The following is a 17716-nucleotide window of genomic DNA, read 5'->3' as shown; positions in this document are numbered from 1 at the left end:
CCACCATCTACACATCCGAAATGCTGGGTTTAAAGTTTGATCTTTCTCACGCTTTGACAAAGGAAATGAAGAACTGTGTAATATTTACAGACAGTAAAAGTGCAGTAGAAAGATTATGTGTAACAAATAAATCCAAGCAATTGACTCATCTTGATATAGAGATTTTAAAATTGTACTACGAGGTTTCAAAGCTCGGAGGAGAAGTTGTTATCGCATGGATCAAAGGCCATTCTGGGATAATGGATAATATAATAGCAGATGCTCTGGCAAAAGAAGCATTATCAAGCGGAGAAACCATAAACAACAATATTTTACCGGTGTCAGATATAGATGTATATAATAAACATCGGCTCAAATTAAATGGCAAGCCAATTATACGGAATCCGAAAGTCAGTCATCCTTTAAATATTGGCAACCCACACTTCTTAAAAAAAGGTGGTTTCATTCAGAGTCCAACAGAAGTTTTATTAAAACTATTAATAGGCTAAGGTCAAATCATGCTCTAACACCTTCAAGAATGTGCAAAATGAATTTAGTAGACACTCCAAACTGTACTTGTGGTAAATATGGAGATTTAACACATATCCTATTAGAATGTGTAAACCAACAAGGAAATATTACGTGTTTATATGAGAACTTACGAAAACTAAATGTCTGTTTCCCATTTCACATAAATGAATTAATTTTCTCTGGAAACGTAGAAATCTATAATTGTATTTATCAGTTAATAAGAAATTGTAAATATAAACTTGAAACAATATAATTTACTAACCATAGAATTAAGATGAAACTTGTAAGCAATTTGCGAACGTACCAATCATGTAATAAACCTTTTAATACGAAAAAAAAAAATAAAAAAAAAAATAAAAATAATAAAAAAAAAAATTAAAAAAAATGTATATATAAAAAAAACAAAAAAAAATGTAAAACAAAATTATTACAAAAGATGACCAAAACAAAATAAAAAATATATATACATATTACATACAATATCAAAAAGTAATATAACGAAATAAAAAAAAAGATACTAAAAAAGAACTAAAATTTGCACAATTTTGAATGAAAATCTAAACTTTATATTGAAACTTATAGCTATAAAATTCATCCAATTTTTCGAATCTTACAGCCCTTCGAAACGAAGGTACTTTCGAAAGATCGACATAGAAAAGTGGAGAGAATAACTGTTTCAGCTACTTCAAATTGAAACACGTAGGAAAAATTTACATTATCTCGGTTTCCATTGCAGCTGGAAGCCTCTTTTTTTATTCTGGGGTAGCTCGTCAAAATATGAATAACTACATAGTTTTTACTGGCCGGAAAATATGGGAAACCTCGGAAAAATTGAATCCATTTGAAATTCACCGTAAAAACTTACTTTTTTTTTAATTTGGCTGGAATAGTCCGTCGCAGTATTAATAATTATGACATAATTTTCACCCCCCGGAAATCTTGGAAAATCCCGGAAAATCAACATATATTTTTTTTCATTTTATATCAATGATGTAATAATAGTTATATATTTTAAACATTAAATTTCAGGTCATTCTTTACACATTATATTATTATATTCCTTATATTAATTATAATTGTTTGTATTTTTATAATTAACAATATTGATTTTTATTCTATTTTTCATACAAATATGATATACAATATTATGTTTGTACGAAATCTAATCTGCGTTACTGCTTTGATAAAGTAAGTCGATTTTTTTATCACCTGCCTTATTATTTTACAATGTTTATTGAACTTTACTTTTTTTATTTTCTTTACATACATTGGTTAAAAAGGTAAAATTTGGTTAATTCATTCGACTTCACTGTTAGCTCTGAACCTTTTTGTTGCAGGTTGTTTGTCTTCACTTATTAAATCAGTCTCTAAATATAAATTTTCAGAATCACTGTCGTCGTCAAACGTAACTGTATCGAGGTTGCAGCATATTTTCTCCTCTACTTCTTCCTCAGTACAATTTATGCACAAGTTCGTACAATTCAAACCACTTTTTCTGCACCCACATCTAATAGTTTTGTAACCGGTGGTGCATTTGCATATAATGTGCTTTAATGTCTCTTCGGGAATTAAATTATCTAGAGTATAAATTGGTTCAAAACCAGTGGCACTTTGTCTCCAACCATAGGCACAAGCATCTAACTTATTACCTAACCACATTTGTAATTGAGTAAACCCGAAGAACATGCTGTTTGGCTGCACCTTCAGTTGTTGGCAGAGTTTCTAGTTTAAAAGATATTTACCGATATTTCTGCTGAATTGTAAGTATCTTAAATCATTAAAAGAACGTGTATCGTTGTGTTTTTTTTATAATTATTTATTATAATTAATTATTCATTCAATAGTTTTAAATATTACTTAAAATTTTCAAAAGTAATTAAATACGTTTAGTTAAAACTTTTTTGTTCAAAATACACAAAATATTTTACTGAAAGAAGTATAAGTATATTGCTTTCTAAAGCCACTACACCGAGACTGACGAAATTTTGGAGCGTGGAGCTGAAACAGTTTCCCCTCCACTTTCCTATGTCGATCTTTCGAAAGAACCTTCGTTTCGAAAGGCTGTAGGTTTCGAAAAATTGGATGAATTTTGTAGATATAAGTTTCAATATAAAGTTTAGATTTTCATTCAAAATTTGTGCAAATTTTACTTCTTAATGTTTATAAACAATGGAGATATGATTTAAAAAAAAATAGTCGCTAACTTCGTTCCTATTGGTCATATAAGGTTTTTTTTAATGTGAGTTTTTTTACCAGCTATCCAATGGTTGTACGTACAAGTCTGTAGCTTGAAAAATATAGAAGTTATTACAATTGTTTATAAGTAAAAAACATACCTTTTGTTAAACGTTTATTTTGTAAATAATTTCGATGACAACGCAATATCCATTTAACTTCTGAGATAGTTTAAATCTTAAAAAATCCTATGAAATTTGCTAAATGTGTCTAGCATCATTCATAGGGCAAGTTCAATAGTTTAAATAAATAGCAGGGATACATAAATTAAATAACTTTTAAAACGGTAATTCCTCGATGTTCAAATGTATTAAATTAACATTTTATTTTGTTAATAAAAAAATTAAGAAAATTTATAAATTAGTGCAAAAAAACTGCTTTTTTGCAAATATCTCCCTAAATTATTTATCAATTTTAATTGAAAAAACGGGAAAATAAAGATATTGTTGATATAAAAAAATGATATAAATATTGTTTTTTTAAAATATAAGGGAAAAAACTTAAAGACAAAAAATCAAATTGTGACCAGAAATTATTGTTTAAGATAAAACGCAAAGTAAAAGTACTAGTACCTTTTCATCTATTCGTCATCTAGTAACCCCCACCTATGCCTTAAAAGCTTCAGATATCTGCTAAAAATTTTGCCGTGAAATCGATGATTTTTACATAACCAGACTGGGCTACTATGTTAATTTATTATTCTGTTTATTACCTGCAAACGTTTTATTTTAAGACATGTCTTGATAAATAAATAGTGAAATAATTATATTTAAAAACAAAGTCATTTTGCCAGATATCTTTTGTTTTAATTTAAAAAAACTATGTCAATTACTGATACGCATGTAATAACAAGTAAGCAACAAATCATTGTTTATTTATAAAAAAATAACATTTTTCTCATTAAAATTAAAATTGATTTAAATTACAAAAACATTATTTCCATTGTTAATAAAAAAATAATCAGATAAACCATAAAATAATGTTGAGATGTTTCCAAATAAAATTAAGTCTTAAAAAATGGAATAAACTGCATAGACAGCTTATTAACTGATCAATAAATGTAAGTAATGTAAATGTTATAAGTTTACCTTATTATATTCAATAAATTTATTTGTTATATATGTTATATGATAAAGACCTAATCTATTAAAAATACTAAAAACTACGTATGTTTTTTGTTGCTATTGTTTTAAAGAGCTTCAGAATAAAATTCCTGCTGCAAATAATATTATTCTAACGCTTTCATCAAGTGAATAAATATTCGCCAGAAATGTCTACAATAAGCGAAAATAAAATACAAAATATTAGTACAGCCCAAAAAGCTATTAACTTGTATTTAATATTCCTTATTATATTTTAATTATTTACTAAAACTAAAGCTAACACAAATCTGTATTGAATGCTTAATTGGTTTTATAATATTAACACACCCTTTGAATTATTATAAAATTTACATTTTACCTTAAACAGCTTCTTTTGCAAAAGAAACTTTGTGTACTAAAACATAATCTTTCATGGAAAATCCCTTTTCATGATAAATTGTTCATAAAAAGAGTTAATATGAAAAGTTTATGAGTTGCTGTTTTACAGTGTTACAGAGAATAAAAAGACAGGAATCACAATGCGACCTGAACGTTAGAGTCTATTTTAATTATCTTCTTTTTAATTTATTTTCTACCTGTGGCAAATGTGGGTTTCAGTTAAGGGTAATATTGTTAATAATCGATATTACTTTGTAATAGCGTATTTTTTACTTAAAAATATACATTTAACAAGATGCAATAATCCTATTTAGTTATAGAGTATACAATAATACCATAAATTTCATGTTGTAAGAAACAACGTATGGGATGTTACGAATGAGAAAGTTTCAGTATTATGCATAATTATTATTATCGTATTAATTTTGAGACAACAGAAAAACTCAGAACGTTGGAATTCGTGTCTTTTGTAGATTTGGAAAATATTTTGATAATATCTAAGTAACAGATACCATGCATTTATTATTAAGAGTGCAACAAAAACGTAGGCCATCAATTAAACCACATATTATGGGGCTAATAATAGCCCGATTAAATCTGAATTACCATAGTAAAAATCTACAAAACTTCAGGAATGTTGCATTTTCCCTTCGGTTTTCCTTGGAATAACAGTCACTCCATATTATCTGCACATGCTATATGACCGAAGAGTATTATTATTTTTGAAAATATGCAACTGAAAAGGGACACGAAACAAACAGATTTGTCTGGTTATCCAATATATTCAAAGCAGTCTTTTTTAACACCACGTATCAAATACATCCTTATTCTACAATTTGCTGTTCGAATGGTGAACGTTTTAGAGGCATAGTTAAATATTGGGAAACCCAATGTTCCTACAAAACTTATCCTAGTGTTTTTTGTTATGTGTGTATTTATCCGTATTTTCGTGAGATTGAATACAGCGTTTCTACTAATCTGTATACGTCCTCTCTCTGTATAAATTTCCTGTTGACAGTTCCCTTTGTTACTGACGGTACTGCTTAAATAAATAAAATTTTCAACCTCTTCATATACAACAATTTTCTTAGTTTCCGTTTTGTTTTTGGTTCTATCGAAAATCATTAGTTTTGTCTTATTCTTATTAATTCATAGTCCATGTTTCTCGCTAACTGTATGCCGAATATCAACGCAGAATCTTCCTTACTTTGGGCTATAAACAATGTATTATCGGTAGAGCAAAGATTGGACATCTTGTATCAAAAATGCCATATTAAAGATCTCCCCAGAAGTGGTAGAAAATCAACAACAAAAGCCAAGGAACTGGAAGTGTTCCAGAACATACAGTTGCACTAAATATTAATATTCATCAATCAACTGTTAGATATATTTACACATAATGCAAATCGATTAAATAAATCTATTATCTTAGAAACATACGACTTTTAAAAAACTAAATTTTAATTATGATTGGTTGTGGAGATAGAGGAAAAATCAGGCAGAAGTTAGTAATATATTTAATGCTAAATGCCTTATTTGCGAAGTGATTTTTCAATCAATATTAGCTAAATTGAAAAAATATTCGAGAATCTGGCCATGTTAAAAATCTCCCCAGGGGTGGTCCATCAATCAACTGTTGTTAAAGGGCTGTGAATGCGTGAAAGTACATCTGGTCCAGGAGCTGTTAGAAAATGACTAATAGAATAATATAATTTTGCGAAACCATTATGGAACGACGTTACAGAGATCAGATTTTTATATAAAAGGTACTTTTTTAGATGCGGCAGCTTTTATGCTCAACGGTCACGTAAACCGCCAGACATATTGATACTGGGCAAGTCAAAACCCACATTGGACACAATATCCTGAGAAGGTGCAGCATAATAAACAAGCATATTATATGTCCATATTTTTTGGGAAAAACAACTGCTCCTCGTTATTTGCAATTTCTTCAGGATTATGTAATTCAAAACAAAAATAATTTGTGGTTTCAATAGGATGCGGCTCCCCAACACTACGGCGTTGAGGTACGAAATTACTTAAATAACATTTTCTTAGGTAGGTAGATAGGTAGGGGGTAGTTTTTGAATGGCCACGAAGGTTTCCAGATTTGACTTCGTTAGAATTTTTTATGTTTGACGAGCAAAGTATTCAAAAGAGTTGAAGGAGCGCATCAGAAAGAAAATTGAACAAATAACCCTTGGAGTAATCGAAAACTTTAGGATAGAACTTACTGCCGGTCTTTATTATTACAATATTTCTGAACGTCGTCAGTTTCTACATTTTTTATAATTTTATTGTATTTTACTAGACATTTTTATAAGCTAATTGTATTAATAAACTAAAAGTTTTGGTTAATCTCTTAGACATAAGTATTTCAATAATTGCATCGTTGCAAAGTCCAAAGATTAGCAGACCTTTAAAAATGAGGTCTCCCGTGACATTGGTTTGTATTTAAAAAAATATTCGATTACGCCATTACGTCAACACCGATGTAATGTAACATACATAAACTCTTTAAAATGTATAAGGAACCCAAAGTTTTTTGTCCATATTCTTCTTCTTCAAGTGCCATCTCCGCGGCGGAGGTCGGCAATCATCATAGCTATTCGGACTTTTGAGACGGCTGCTCTGAAAAGTTCATTTGATGTACATCCGTACCACTCTCTTAGGTTGCGCAGCCATGACATTCTACGCCTCCCTATGCTTCTCTTTCCTTGGATCTTTCCCTGCATAATCAGTTGGAGCAAGGTGTATTTTAATATGTCCGAGATATTTCAATTTTCTTGTTTTAATAATATTTAAAATTTTTATTTCTTTGTTCATCCTTCCCAGAACCTCTTTGTTTGTGACGTGTTCTGTCCATGATATTTTCAGAATTTTTCTGTACATCCACAGCTCAAATGATTCCAGTTTTTTCATTGATGTCGCATTCAAGGTCCAAGATTCCATTCCATAATAAAGTCGAAAAAACATAGCACCTCGCCAACCTAACTCTTAGATCCAGTTTTAAATCCCTGGTACATAGAACTCTTCTCATTTTGTTGAAATTTGCTCTAGCCTTTTCTATTCTTATTTTTATCTCCTGATTGTAATCATTTGTGGATTAATCATTGTTCCCAGGTATGCATATTTGTCCACTTGTTCGACGTTGGTTTCGTTTATTAGAAGATTCTCGTTATTACTTTGAGTTTTCGATATTCTTATAAATTTCCTCTTCTTGACATGCATTGTTAGACCATACTCTTTTCCATACTCTGCTATTCTGGTCACCAGTCTCTGAAGATCTTCAGAGACAACAAATGTGTTAATTAATCTGTGTTTTATCAGCTACCTTTAATTATACCTTAACAAAGCCTTAGCATGCTTAAAATTAAATTATCATATTCATTTTGAAGCAATATGATCCATTCCCGTGTAAAAAGATTTTGAAGACCTTGTCTAGTCTAAACATTGTGCAAATGAGGGGCAATCCATCTCTGAAGCATATACCGCACGTGCTCGATGGGATTGAGATCTGGCAATTGTGCTGGCCACGGTAAAAGTATAATATCCTCATTATGAAACCAATCTTTTACTGTTGCTGAACTATGTGGCCTTGCATTATCCTGCATATAACGAGAATCAGGATGTGCGGCAGTAGCCAATAGAAGGTCTACAGGTTTTAAGGTACAATCAATAAATTGGTATTAGTTCAAAGTGCCTTCCACAAAAGCGGGAACAGTTCGATGATGAAAAATTATTCCAGCCCACATTAAAACTTGTAGACCACTATATAGACGAATATGTTCGTACATGTTCGAGTTTCTCTTGTTAACCAGGTCCTCTTTAAACTATCACTTTTCTTGAATCAGAGTAGAGAAAAAGCCTTAGTTTATCTGCGAATAATGCACATGTTGCTGTGCCCACCTTAATCTGAGTCCACGATTTACATGACGTAACATGAGAAACCTTAATGAACGTCCGGCGTGCAAGCCAGCTTCATATAATCTGTTAATCAAAGTTTGGTCACATTCAATAATGTTGTGGGTATTTTTTAAGGCCTTTCTTTACAATTTGGAGCAAGAATTAGTACCAATTTGAGGCGCTGTCAGTTTTGCCTTATTAAAACAGTGCAATTGACACATTAATTTTCAAGGCATGCCTTGAATTATTGTAGATATTGTACGTTTTTAAATCGAATTGTATGTATTAACACAAAGTATTTAATTTTTTTATTGAAAAATGTAGAACAATAGTGGTGTTTCTTATAACATTTTCAATGTGTGTATATAGCAATTGATGGTCATTCAAAAATTAAGATCTTTGAAGTGAATACTTATTTAGCGACATTGTTCACTTTTTGGATGGGTAAAAAGCTTTGAATAATAAGACGTGACAGATTTTTGCGACCTTCACCGCTATTCCAATTGGTTGCAAAGTGGCACAGCTCTAGAACGGCTTGACGGATCGTGATGTATGAGGCCTCGTTGGAAAGTGGAGAGGGTAAATAGGACAATTACTAAAAAAAAACAAACATGGAACATTCTTAAAAGGGCATTACATTATACGTCCGTTGTTGTTGATCCGATTGGAGCGTGTGATGCGTTAAATGAAAGGGGAGGAGATAACGATTATATTAAAATGGAAACACAACAAGACAATTACCAAAGGGGCACTACCCAGCATATTTTTTAATAATAAACGTATACTTACATACGAGATATCAGGTGTCACTATGGGTAATAATAGATTTAATATAAGACAAATCTTAATTTATTGACTTAAAGAAGGTTTCTGGCTGACTATAAAATAAACAACTGATCAAATCCTACCATACGACATAGCAAATGAGAGGGGAGAGGGAAAAGCAAATAAGGCAACTACCAAAAGGCATTATACAGTATCTTAATTATTTATGAACGTATAGTTACATACGAGATATCATAGGGCACTATGGATAAAAAAGGATAACAATAGGACAGATTTTGATTTATTGACTTAAAGAAGGCCACTGGCTGAGTAGGGAAGGATACAACGGCTTTATTAAGACAGAGAAAACAAGCAAAGGGACTACGAAAAAGGGCACTACACAGTATCTTCGTTATTAATGAACGTATAGTTACATATGAGATGTCATAGGGTACTATGGATGAATATAGGTTTTATATATGACACATTTTTGATTTATTGACTTAAAGGAGACCTCTTGATGAGTACACACTTTAGTGAGTCACACACTTAAAAACATTTTTGACAATAATACACAGCAGAATTGTTAAAACTGTTGAATATGAAATTAATGACACACAATTTGGCTTTAGAAATTGTATGGGCACAAGAAATGCTTTGTTCGGCTTAAATTTAAATTTTTCGAAATTGAAAAACGGCCTAACAGCTTAAATACGCGCGATGACGCTAAAGGACTGCCGGCAACATGACGAACGCTACTTCAGCGACCGTCACCCCAACCCACACCGCTCAGGCCACGTCAGCCCAGATTACGCATACCGTTCCCGCGCGTACTGATAGTATAAAAGCAGCCGCACAGGGTAAGACCGTCGTCACTCGACACTGAGGAGTAGGCCGATTGAGACCTCAGTGCCGTTTGACGGTTCTTGTATTTATACAGAACACGATACTGGTACGTCACGAGTAAGAAGAATAGGCAGATTGAAACCCCGAATTCGAACGAAATCGTATCCATCTTGAAAATGGGTGCCGAAATGCAGAAAAGTTTTTGTAGTATCTGCGTGAATTGTTTGGTGGTAAAGAAGCATTCAGTTTTCGTAAATTTACGGTGTTAGTAAACTTTAAATTTGGTGTAGCTGATTGAGAAGCTTTTATTTATTGCTTAAAATGCCTAAATGGCTTAGAATTCGCCGGATGTCCCAGCTAACTGACTTTGAAAGGGCTAAAATTGTCGGGTTGCCTAAAGCCGGTCTATCGATAAGAGAAATTTATAAGAGGTCATCAGATTCTTATGCAGTATGTTGCCGTATGAATAAGCGTTGACTCGTAAAGGTAGAAGACAGCAAGCGAGTGGTTCTGAATGTCACAAAGCGATCACAGAGCGACAAGCTAAGAGACATATTCAGTAGTACTCGAGCACTTGCAAATCAGCCTTTTGAATAGCATGAAAGGATGTTTGGTATGCGAACGGTAAATCGCCGAATACCGGAATATAACAGTGCGGCCTTTTTCTTATCGCCTACATTGGGTGCTACCCCTCACAGCTGAGCATCGGCAGACCTTTTGCTATGGTGTAGAGAAAGAATTCAGTGGAACCTGGAATGGAATCAGGTGGTCTTAAGTGACGAATCCCGCTTATGTTTGGAGATACACGATAGTTGGGAAAGAGTAAAAAACGAGATGGTATAAGATGTGGCCCACAATTCGTTCGAGAACGACACGTTCACCACACCACGGTAGAAAATCAGCTTTTTCAGCAAGAGAATGCCCCTTGCGATATCGGCTTTCCTAATAACATTTGTTCATAAGTTTCTATCTTAAATCATATCAATATTATTACCCTTTACCGAGGTTCTACCTAAGCGCCTCCCTTCAAATCTTTTTTGGTCTTCTAATACTTCCAGGAACCCACAGATCAGCAATTCTTCGTATTGGGTGATTAACGTCTCTAAATTGAACATGACCAACCAATAATTGAATCTCTTAACCTATGCTTTCTCATTTTGGCAACAATTGGTACCACCCCTGGACTTTGTTCGTTGTTTCTCTTTCTTTTTAACTGCACAACATTCAGTTCCGTATAATATAGCTGGTCTTATCGCTGTTTTATAAAATTTTCCCTTTAGATTCATTGGAATTTTTCTGTCGCACAACATACTACTAACTTCCTTCAACTTCATCCATACAACTCTAATTCTACTGCATGCATCTCTATCTATTCCTCCATTATTCTGTAACACCCATCCCAGGTACTTAAAACTATTACTTTTCACAATCATTTCACTATCCAAATATATCATTCTATTTGTACCAACTCCATCTTTAAATAAAAATTCCAAATACTTTCTCTTTGTCCTACTGAGTTTTAAACCTTTTTCCTCAAGAGCTTGTTTCCACTGTTCCAGTTTTTGTTCTAAATCGCCTTCACTATTTGCTACTAACACTACATCATCAGCATACATTAAGCATCGTGGAATATTATTCTGTAGTTTCGCTGTTTTTTGATCCAGAACTAATGTGAATAAATAAGGACTAAATACCGAGCCTTGGTGCAGTTCTACTTTCACATAAAATATACCATATGAAAATTGCGTCTGTTGTTGATCTGCCTTGCATACAGCAAAACTAATTATCGGATATTTCGGTTTCTTCACGTATTCGTCTATCAATTACTCTCTTCATGTAGACCACGGCCAATAATGTTTGTGCCTTGATTTATCCAGCATGTGGAAGACTTTCCATGTCCTGACAATCAGTTTGCTTAGGTACTTTTTTCTTTGCACTATGTGTCCAATTAATAATTATCAATACATATACATATATATCTCTAATGTTGGGGAAAAAGGGCATAAGTCAAATATTGACCATGTTGACTTAAGTACAGTGGCGACATTGAATTTAATTAATTTGTTTGTGATCCAAAAGACATAAAACTCAAAGACAATAAAGCCCCAGGAATCGATGAAATCTGTTCGGAAATGTATAAAAAAGGAGGTGATCAACTTTTTGCAGCAATCCATAAACTAATAGTACTTATAAGGCAGAATGAATGGGTACCAGATGAGTGGATGAAGGGAATAATATGCCCGTTGCATAAAAAGGGTGATCAACTGGAGTGTAAGAAGTAAAGAGGCATTATTCTGTTAGCATCTGCGTATAAAATCTTCGGCAATGTATTATTTGAAAGACTTACACATTTTACAAAGGATATTGTTGGTCAATATCAATGCGGATTTACTGCTGGAAAGTCAACTACACATCAAATTCAAGCACATAGGCAGATTCTAGAAAAGTCACTAGAATATAACATAGATACACACCATCTCTTCATTGACTTCAAAGCAGCCTATGACAGTGTGAAAAGAACTGCAATATATAATGCAATGATAGGCTTTGGGATCCCACCTAAGTTATTTAAGTTGAACCAACTAACAATGCAAAACGTAAGCTCATGCGTTAGAATTGAAGGAGAAAAATCTACGTTCTTTGACATTAATAATGGACTAAGACAAGGGAACGCGTTGGCGTTGTCTCCTCTTTAATAAAGACAATTAAATATTAGAATGAATGGAACTATTTTTAATAAATCGACGCAAATTCTCGCATTCGCTTACGATGTAGTTATAGTAGGCAGAAGTATGAGAGACATGGTGCAGCGTTTTACAAGGCTTTCGGACGCATCAAGTGAATTAGGACTTGCGGTAAACGAAGAAAAAACCAAATATATGTTGGTTTCTAGAAACCCTCGAAATATTAAAAAAAAATTCAAATTAACAACCATACCTTTGAGCAAGTCAAAGAATTTACATATCTTGGATCGCTAGTAAACGCAACAATCACGACAAGCGACGAAATAAAAAGACGCATAGCAATAGCAAACAGAACTGTTCACGGTCTCCAGAAACATTTAAAAAATAAAAATATAAAACGTGCAGTAAATGTTAGTATATACAAGATCTTAATAAGACCGGTTTTAATATATGGGGCTGAAACGTGGACCTTACCTCAAAATAATGAAAGGCTTCTTGGTATCTTTAAGCGAATTTCTAAGAATTTTTCGGGGTCGTAAAGGAGTTTTTTGGGGCCGTAAATGAAAATGGGCGATGGCGTCGAAGATACAACTTTGAACTATATCAGTTATACACCGATCCAGATATTGTGAAATTCGTTTAAAGTGCAGAGACTTAAATGGGCTAGACACATTGCTAAGATGTCAGATCACGAATACACGAAGAGATTAACATTTTCCAAACCAGAGGGCACAAGAAGCAGAGGACGACCACGAATGAGATGGATTGATGATGTGAAAGAAGACCTACAGATTCTAGTGGTTAGAAGATGGAGGGAAGTTGCCTAGAATCGACAGGAGTGGCGACTTCTTTGTGAGCAGGCCAAGATCCACAAAGGATTGTCGAGCCACTTATGATGATGATGATGATCCAAAGGACATAAGTCTATTGTATTTCGAACAGCTTTTTCCTCTATTGATCTAATAGACGCAAGTTGTCTAAAACCGGTTCTGTTTATACAAATGGTCTTATGTTGACCAAAATCTTTTTTACCGCGACAAGCTTACAACAGTATATTTACACTTGCCAAGGATAAGCTGACATAATTCCTTATGACGCGTTACAATAACAAACACGTATTGCTTATCAGTGATACAAATTTATATTTACTTGTATTTTTGCGAACGTAAACATGTCAAATAGATGTAAAAGAATTATGAAGATGATTAAGGAGCAAACTAATGGTATGTTACCCTTTAATACTGTTTTATCTGTAAAAATAAATTTTATTGCAAAATTTGAGGTTATGTGTAATATTAGTTATATTTATTAAAATCAATCAATTAATCAATCATTCTTTAAATATATTCTTTATATACAGAGTGTTCAAATTAATATTTTAAAGTTGTTAATCACGAAATTCAGTATTACGTTATTTGTATTGTGCACTGATCACACATAAATGACTACTATTCTATTATTAATAAAATAAAACAGAAATATTACAAAAACGTAGGTATAACTATAAAACGTAATATTATTTTTTCAGATAATAGACTTAGACTATAGATAATATAATAGACTAGATAATAGAATTTTGAGATAGTAGTGATGGATATGATAGTGACGCCGACCCAGTATTTGAAATGAAAGAAAGTGATGGTGATTATGAAAGTTATGGCAGCGACCTTAAAATTGCTCCTTCCATTAGAAGTAACAAATTTCAGAATACTAGTACAAATATGCTCAATAATAATATTGTACAACAGCGTAACAACCAAAGTAATCAGCAAGATGCAATATGCTTGCATAGAGCCGAAAAAAGTGAACAAATTGACGCACAAAACGAAATACTGGTAAAGAATATGTTACTGCTAAAGGAAAAATTAGGCGAAAACGTGAGATTATGAAGGTAGTACCGTGCAGAATGAAATGCAATGTATGGTTAAATGATGATTAAAAAAAAAAAATTATATTTGATGAATATTGGCAACGTGGCACCAATGAATGCCGAATAAGTTATATAAGTAGATGTGTCACTTTCCAAGAAACTAAATGTCGTCACATAACACTCAATAATGACAAGGAAAGAGTTGTAACTTACAAATACGCATTTGAAATTGACAGACAACGAAATTTAGTATGTAAAAACTGTTTTCAAGGAACGTTAGATGAATTCGAAAAGTTTATACTATTAGGGGTAGAAGAGGGGGGATAGAAATTCTTGGGGCGAAGGGCGAATTGGGGCAACTACAAAAAAAATGAAATAAAGGGTCATTAATCGCTTGGGACAAAGAAAAACAAAACGAACGGGAAACACCTCAAGAAATTTAATATAGGGCGCCACTTGAGGTGCCTTATTATTACAACCAGCTAGTTTTAACTGGAGATATAATTATTAAACATAAAAAAATATATCTTTTCCAAATGGAAACTCAAAAAAAAGGGTTAGTTAAAAAAATAAACAAATGTTAAGAAACAAAATTTATCATTTATTTTTGTGTCACCACAAACAGTTACAAAACATAAAGAATACAAGAACGCTCAAAAAAAGACAATACAAAAATATAAGAACAAAGCTGCAAAATACAAAAATACAAAAAAAAACTTACATGTGTCATCTGTTTACAATTTCCAGGAGTTGGAGATACAACAAAAACTTACAAAATTTACATGTAAGCTAACCTTTCTTTTAAAGAAAACAAAACAAATCAAAAATGCTAAAACGGGCTGTCATAAATTAACATTAAATTTAAAAAAACTGAACAAATAAATTGACAGCTAAAGTCGAACCATAAAATTTACTACTTTAAATACTACAAATTCTTTTTTGTATGAAAGCAATTATTACTTTTTTTAAAAAATGTCTGCTTTATTTTAAATTTACACAAAAAAATGTTACCTGGATTTCACTATTTCCCACATAACTCTGGAACTTGTTACATCTCTGGACTGAAATTGCAAGAACGAAACTCTGGAACAAAGGGAAGCCAACTCCATAATCTGGAACGAAATTCTGACGTGGATGGAGTTGAATCCTGGACACGAACACACGAACAAAAGGGACTGGATCTCACACTGCAAATTGGATCGACCATTTGAGGCCGAAGCCGGCACTAAGCACAAAACTTATGACTCTGCCTCTGATTAACTGCTCCTAAAATTGATTTCCATAACGAAAGACGAAGATTTCCCTGAAAAGGGACAAAAACAGAAAACTACAAATTCAAATTGAATTTGGACATTACGCTGGCCGCTCATCACCGCGGCTCCAACGAAAGTGACGAAATTATCTTTAAAAATTGCTCGCATAAGTTAGAACAAACAAAGCACTTAGCGTGTAAACTAAACACAACGGAAATTAAGACGTAAATTAATTTGAAAACGCAATATCGGGCGGTTTGAACAAAGAAATATCGAAGAATTTGCGCCTGTGACATAAATAAACAATAAAATAAATTATTATCGGCGGCGGCGACCTAAAAAGAAGAACGAAAGATTATATGGGTTTTAAATTGAAGGATACGAACTAAGAAACATTGAAAAAATTCTTCGTTATTATAATGCATATATAAGGGGATTTCAATTAACTCATATACGAGGGGACTTCAAAATAAAATGCTACAATGTACAACTGGTGTAGTCAAAGAAGATAATCGCGAAAAGTGTATAACCAAAAACAAAACGCCTACTGAGCGAATACAACAAGTTATAACCAATATAAACTCGTTCTTCAAATACGAAAGTCATTATAAATTCCGAGTGAATAGTAAGTTAAATTTACCTGTTGACCTCACTTTGACCAAAATGTATAGACTGTACCGTGCAGACACAGCTGAACGAGTTGCTTGCACAATTTACGAAGTAGAGTTTCGCAAGTTTAATCTTTTAAAAAGCCAAAAATGGATGTATGTCACAAATGTAAAGTTTTGAAAATGGAGTTGACAATCGCCAAGGATGAGTAAAACAAAAACACACTTTAAGAACAACAAACAAAGCATCATTAAGCATCAAAGCATCATAAAGACAAAAAATTAGCAATGGAAAACCACTCAATGTTCTGCATACATTTGAGTTAAAACAGTGTCTTTCCGTTTCTAAAAACACCGTTTTTAGAAATACTGGTTTCATTTAAAAAAAAAAATATTGGACCTACAATCTAACAATACACAATTGAATGGAAATGATTTTGCTTCATATTATTTATGGCCGAGTCGATGGCAATGTGAGGAGCAAACGTAGCAAGTATACGGTAGTATTATTTTCAGTGTTAAGGAGCGCTCCCAGGTATATAAGTTCGTTCACTGCTTCGATGACGTCGTTTTCTATAACGAGTGGTCGTAGGATTTGTGGTTGAGTACTTATTTTCATATACTTCGTTTTGTTGGTGTTTATTATTAAACCCATTTTTGTAGCTGATTCTTTTAATGCTACATACTCCTCTCGTACAGCGTTTTCCGTTCTCCCAACAATATTGATATGATCAGCATAGGCCAGGAGTTGCACTAATTTATTATACATTGAACCAGTGGTTGTGATTTGTGACATAAGTATTACTTTTTCCAGAGACAGATGGAACAGTATACAGGAGAGAGGGTCTCCTTGGCGCAGCCCATTATTTGCTTTAAAAGGTTCAGACGGTTCCCTTTGAATTCGTACTTTACATTCAACTTTTTCAAGAGTTTGTAGTCTATAAATATGTGATAAGTATTAATGCCATATTCCGGTGTTTTTTCTAAAATTTGTTTCACGATTGCAATCTGATATGGTGCCATACGGTGACATACTACTGTGGAAATTATTTTGTATGCTGCAATTAGAAGCGTAATTCTTCTATGGTTAGAGCAACCAAAGATATCTCCTTTTTGTGTATAGTGCAAAGTATTTCTATATTCTTTTATAAGCTGCTGTAATGCCATAGTGGTGTCATGGCCACCTTCTTTATATAGTTCAGCTGGGAGATTATCTATTCCGGGTGATTTGTTGCTGGCTAGTTTTTAAACTGCATTTTCAACTTCAAGAATCGTTGGTGGTTCCTCTTCCCTATCGTCTGCTCCTCTTACCTCATCTCTTTCGTCTTCCAGGTTTTCTTCCTCTTCCTCCATAATAAGTGCCTGGTTAAAGTATTCCACCCATCTACTTAATACATCTTTCCTTGTTGTTAATAGGTCGCCATTCTGACTTCTGAATCGTCTTGTGGTTTCCTTGAATTCTTTTCTGTTGATGTTAACTTTCTAATAGAATGCTCAGAATTCTTCCTCTCGGTTAAGGTTTTCTATATATTTAAGTTCCGTATTTAGATGGTTTCAT

Source organism: Diabrotica undecimpunctata, chromosome 4 (genome assembly GCF_040954645.1).
Source record: "Diabrotica undecimpunctata isolate CICGRU chromosome 4, icDiaUnde3, whole genome shotgun sequence".
NCBI classification, from domain to species: domain Eukaryota; kingdom Metazoa; phylum Arthropoda; class Insecta; order Coleoptera; family Chrysomelidae; genus Diabrotica; species Diabrotica undecimpunctata.
Note: the sequence above shows the minus strand (reverse complement) of the source record.